Genomic DNA, 6,000 nt, shown 5'->3' on the forward strand with positions numbered 1-6,000 from the left:
CCAGTCTTTTATTACTACAAATCATGCTGTAAATAATGGACTTATCCATATATCATTTTTATATTTTTGCTAGTGTGCCTGACAAATAGAAATCTAGAAATTGAATTTATTGGGCAAAAGTTAAATACATACATGATGTTGCTATAGATTGATTGTCTATAGAGCTCCCCTCTGAACTTATTGTACCATTTTATGCTCCCACCAGCAATTTATGAGGTGTTTGTTTCCCCACAACTCAACAATAACATTTGTCATGAAATATTTAGAATTTTGATTATTTAATATTTTATAAAAACTCAATGACATTTTAATTTGAATGAAATACATTTTGAAGAATAAGAAAGAAATGAATGATCAAATCAGAGAAAAGGTGTGCATTTCATTGAAACTTGAGTTATAGATTAGATGATTAGCAATTGGTGATGTCTTGATGTTTTATTTTCTCTTCTTGTAAGGTTGTTTTTCACTTTTGTTTCAGCCGAATCTATCCCATCTCTCAAGATCCCACTGTGATTCCTCGAGAAGCATAAATCACTCTTTTCTATATGTACCCATTTCAAGTTTATTAATAAATAAGTTAAATTTTGTATATACTACATGTACAAAATGTACATGTACTTATTTTTACGTTTGTCTTCCTCCAACTTTTCTGTAACTCTTCAAAAATAAGAGTTCAAGTGTTTCTGGTGTTTTGTTTTTGAGACAGGGTCTTTCTCTCTGTCACCCAGGCTGGAGTGCAGTAGCAGAATTATAGCTTACTGTAGCCTCAAACACCTGGGCTCAAGCCTCAGTCTCCCTAGTGGCTGGGACTATAGGTGTACATCACCCATGCCTGGCTATTTAATTTAATTTTTTTTTTTTTTTTTTTTTTTTTTTTTTTTAGTAGAGACGAGGTCTTACTATGCTACCCCATCTGGTATCAAACTTCTGAGTTCAAGCAATCCTTCTTCCTGAACCTCTCAAAGTGCTGGGATTACAAGTGTGAGCCATTGCATGCGACACAAGTGTTTCTCTTTTCTTTTCTTTCTTTTTTTTTTTTTGAGACAGGTCTGCTCTGTTACTCAGGCTGTTGGAGTGCAATGGCACAATCTCGGCTCACTACAACCTCTGCCTTCTGGGTTCAAGCAATTCTTATGCCTTAGCCTCTTGAGTAGCTGGGATTACAGGTGTGCCAAGCCATGCCCAACTTTTTTTTTTTTTTTTTTTTTTTTTTTTTTTGTATTTTTTAGTAGAGATGGAGTTTTGCCATGTTGGAGTTCCTGGTCTCAAGTGATCTGCCTGCCTCGGCCTCCCAAGGTCTAGGATTCCAGGCATGGGCCACGATGCCGGGCCAAGTGCTTCTCTTTTAATATGATGTAGGCATTCCTGAAAAGCTTATGTTATGTAAACCTTTGCATTAAAAATATTATGGGGAAGTAGGACTAGGGTTAGGACTAGACTCAAAATACATGCAACTTTAAAGACAAGGCATTAATCGAAACAACATTTGGTCCCCAGAGAGACAACTCAGACTGCCCAGGCAGGCAGGTCATTGACGCTGGAGGTTGCCACAATAGATATTTAAAATATACAACAACAGTAGAATGAAAATACCAACAATGCTTTGATTAGAACAATCATGTTTGATGCTGAGACAATTTGAACTGGTGTAGGGGGTAGTCCTTAGGTGGTCATGGGAATCAATGCCACTTGCCAGGAGCCAAAAGCTGCATAAAGCAAGGGATACTTCTCTCTGGGGATGAGGCCTAAGATTCAGGCATATTTTAAATTTTTTCTATAAAATAGACATAAGGGCTCCTGATGCCAAAGCCTAAAGACATTTACCTCATTGTTGAAGATTTGTCTTGCCCAAGAAAAACTTTCACATTACAATGAAATCACTCTCTGATTTTTCAGTTGTGTATGAAAGAAGAATAAATGAGTGGGTGGTCCAACTGAGAAATGATGGTGACCTGGAGTGGAATGACATGAATAGGAATTAATTTAAAATAATTTTGGAGGAAGAATTGATAGGATTCTTAAAAGTAGATTACATGTGGGGAAATGCATTGCTCAAGAGAGGAGGGCTGATTCTTGATCAGCTCCTGTAGTAGAGGATAGGTGTTCTGAAAGCCTGGAAGAGATCCATAAAAGAGGTATAAAGTAAATGAATATTCTTTACAGAGAAAGTCAAGCCTGAAGCTTTTTCCTTCATATCTCCATGTTATGAATCCCTTTCCACATTTTAGGAATATCTACCCTCAACCAATGGGAATTAGACTTGTCTTAGGACCAAAGACTTTCATCACAGGCCAGTTTTTCCTAGAATCAGATATGGAGCAAGGACTCAAGTAAAGCTGACTTGTTAAAGCAAAACCATTAATTGAATGGGGAAAGTTAAGTAGAAATGGAGAAGAGGCTAAACAAAGGTGCAATTTCAATTGAAATCCCCAACTCAACCTGATCCAGCAAGGAATTTCAAGACATACATAAATCTCAGAGTTTGTTCATATTAGGACATAGGAAGTAGGCTTTTGTTTCACTCCAGCCATCCGTTGGCTACTGGTGGACTGTGGGGTGAGCAAAGGGGACAAGTAAAACTCTCAGGCACCTCTGTGTCCTGGAGAGGGTTCCTAATGCCCAAGGGCATTCTTTTGAAGGTATCAGGTGCAAGCTGTTAGAAAGAAATCAAGTAAAGGCTATGCTAAGTGTTCTTACTGCTGCCCCACTCCCTGCCTGCTACCCTCCTCAAGGAAACATTTGGAGGTGATGGATATGTTCATTACCTTGATAATTTTTTAAAGTAAAGCTTGAAGAAGCTGAGAAAGGAGGCACAGAGCCAGTAAAAGTGATTCAGAAGTATTAAGAAGGAACTACAACAGTGTCCACTACAGTCCTCGTGTTAGAAATGCTTGTCATCATCTGAGTGTATGAATCAAGAAAAAAACAAAAGAATTTAATCAGAACATTTAAAAATGACCCTTGTTGCCTATAGTTAAATAGAAATGTATTGTTCCAGGATGATGGACCCTAATTACTCTGACTTGATCACTTGATCATGCAGCATGTATATGTAACAAAGTTTCACATGTGCCCCATCAATTTGTACAAATAAAAAGATTACCATGGAAAATAATGACCACTAACACCCTAAATCTAGAACACAGTTCAATGTATGGTGACCTCTCCAAGTTCAATATCTATCCACCAGTGTGATTGTTCTATGAGAAATTTGAACCAAACACAAATATTCAAACCCATCTCCCAAAGATATACATTAATTATTAGAAGAGTCTACACATATGTAGAAAATAAATATTTTCTTATTCATTATTTTCAAGGTATCTTTATTTTTCACAATGGACTCAGAACCATACATCATTACATAGGGCAGTGATATTTCTTTTCCTTCATCTCCCACTTTTATAGTCCTCACCTTTGAGATTTCTGGGACTGAGAAAGTAGCTCATGATGACTGATTTACCTCATAAAGGCTTGTTGTTTAGCAATCCTAAAACATGGCTGAGGCTTTGGGGTTGCTGCTCATAATAATTTTATTAAATTATTATACAGGTCTCTCATGCTTATAGTTTATATCCGGGGAAAGGGGAAATGGTGGTGCTATTTTTGAAGACACATAACTTTCTTCTAGTAACATGTTGATTACAGTTGTAATTTCACATTTTTACATGGTTGTTTGATGTTTGCCTCCCCCTCTAAACTGTATGTTCCATGAGGCCAAGGACAATGTCCATTAAATTTATTATTAAATCTCTAGTGCTTGCTACTTTTTAGGCATCCACTAAATATTTGTTGGACAAACGAAGCCAGACTCAAAGTGGATCTTGTGCATTTGTTCATTGGTCATTGCAGCCTGTGTTACTATTGTTACTCCTCCAAATGCTAGAGAGCAGGACCAGGGGAGAGGAAGAGGATGAGAGGAAGAATGGCAGAGAGAAGTCAGGTGGCCATATCTATTCTCACATTATCTTTGGTTGCAATCTCAAGTAAGCATGGGAGCCAACAGGGATTTAGAGTATACACTGGAAGAAGATAAGGGTTATCGGGGGAACAATAAATAGCTATTAATTTTTATCCACTGAGTAATCTCTCTATTAATACTTTTTTTTGTGTGTGGTGGTGGGGGGGGGATTGTGGAGTATTTCCAAAGAACAAAGTAAAAGATGAGCATGCCATTCTAATCAATAAAAATAGAATATCTCAAGTTATATAGATAGGAGTGAGACAGAAGGTCAGTACATTAAATATGCCTTGTGGAAAAATTCAAGCACATAAGTGCAGATACCATGCTAGATACTAAGCAAACAGTAACAAGGCAGATAAGATTGCTGCTTTCAGTAAGAAACATGCAATCAAAGGTATCTTTTGAAAACAGTAAGAAATATTCAGATGTCCATTTGGGTCTTTGAATGAAGCCCTTATTGTCTGGGGGAGAATTTTATCCCAAAGCATTGACTTTACCTTACTTCCTCAACTTCAATTCCTATTGCAGAAAGGTTAGAATGTTGACACTGTGGTGGCGGAGCAAGATGGCCAAATAGGAACACCTCCAGTCTCCAACTCCCAGCGCGAGCGACACAGAAGACCGGTGATTTCTGCATTTTCAACTGAGGTACTGGGGTCATCTCACTGGGGAGTGCCGGATAATCGGTGCTGGTCAGCTGCTGCAGCCCGACCAGCGAGAGCTGAAGCAGGGTGAGGCATTGCCTCACCTGGGAAGCACAAGGGGAAAGGGAATCCCTTTTCCTAGCCAGGGGAACTGAGACACACAACACCTGGAAAATCGGGTAATTCCCACCGAAATACTGTGCTTTAAGCAAACGGGCACACCAGGAGATTATACCCACACCTGGCCGGGAGGGTCCCACAGCCACGGAGCCTCCCTCATTGCTAGCACAGCAGTCTGCGATCTAACCACAAGGCAGCAGCAAGGCGGGGGGAGGGGCGCCCGCTATTGCTGAGGCTTAAGTAGGTAAACAAAGCCGCTGGGAAGCTCAGACTGGGTGGAGCTCACAGCAGCTCAAAGAAACCTGCCTGTCTCTGTAGACTCCACCTCTGGGGACAGGGCACAGCTAAACAAAAACAGGGGAAGCAGCAGAGACCTGTGCAGACGAGAATGACTCTGTCTGACAGCTTTGAAGAGAGCAGTGGATCTCCCAACATGGAGGTTGAGATCTGAGAACGGACAGACTGCCTGCTCCAGTGGGTCCCTGACCCCTGAGTAGCCTAACTGGGAGACATCCCCCACTAGGGGCAGTCTGACACCCCACACCTCACAGGGTGGAGTACATCCCTGAGAGGAAGCTCCCAAAGTAAGAATCAGACAGGTACACTCGCTGTTCAGCAATATTCTATCTTCTGCAACCTTGGCTGCTGATACCCAGGCAAACAGGGTCAGGAGTGGACCTCAAGCAATCTCCAACAGACCTACAGCTGAGGGTCCTGACTATTAGAAGGAAAACTATCAAACAAGAAGAACACCTATACCAAAACCCCATCAGTACGTCACCATCATCAAAGACCAGAGGCAGATAAAACCACAAAGATGGGGAAGAAGCAGGGCAGAAAAGCTGGAAATTCAAAAAATAAGAGCGCATCTCCCCCTGCAAAGGAGTGCAGCTCATCGCCAGCAACGGATCAAAGCTGGTCAGAGAATGACTTTGACGAGATGAGAGAAGAAGGCTTCAGTCCATCAAACTTCTCAGAGCTAAAGGAGGAATTACGTACCCAGCGCAAAGAAACTAAAAATCTTGAAAAAAGAGTGGAAGAATTGACAGCTAGACTAATTAATGCAGAGAAGATAATAAATAAAATGACAGAGATGAAAACCATGACACGAGAAATACGTGACAAATGCACAAGCTTCAGCAACCGACTCGATCAACTGGAAGAAAGAGTATCAGTGATTGAAAATCAAGTGAATGAAATGAAGTGAGAAGAGAAGTCTAAAGAAAAAAGAAGAAAAAGAATTGAACAAAGCCTGCAAGAAGTATGGGATTA

The sequence above is a fragment of the Rhinopithecus roxellana genome, chromosome 15 (genome assembly GCF_007565055.1).
Source record: "Rhinopithecus roxellana isolate Shanxi Qingling chromosome 15, ASM756505v1, whole genome shotgun sequence".
Classification (NCBI taxonomy): Eukaryota; Metazoa; Chordata; class Mammalia; order Primates; family Cercopithecidae; genus Rhinopithecus; species Rhinopithecus roxellana.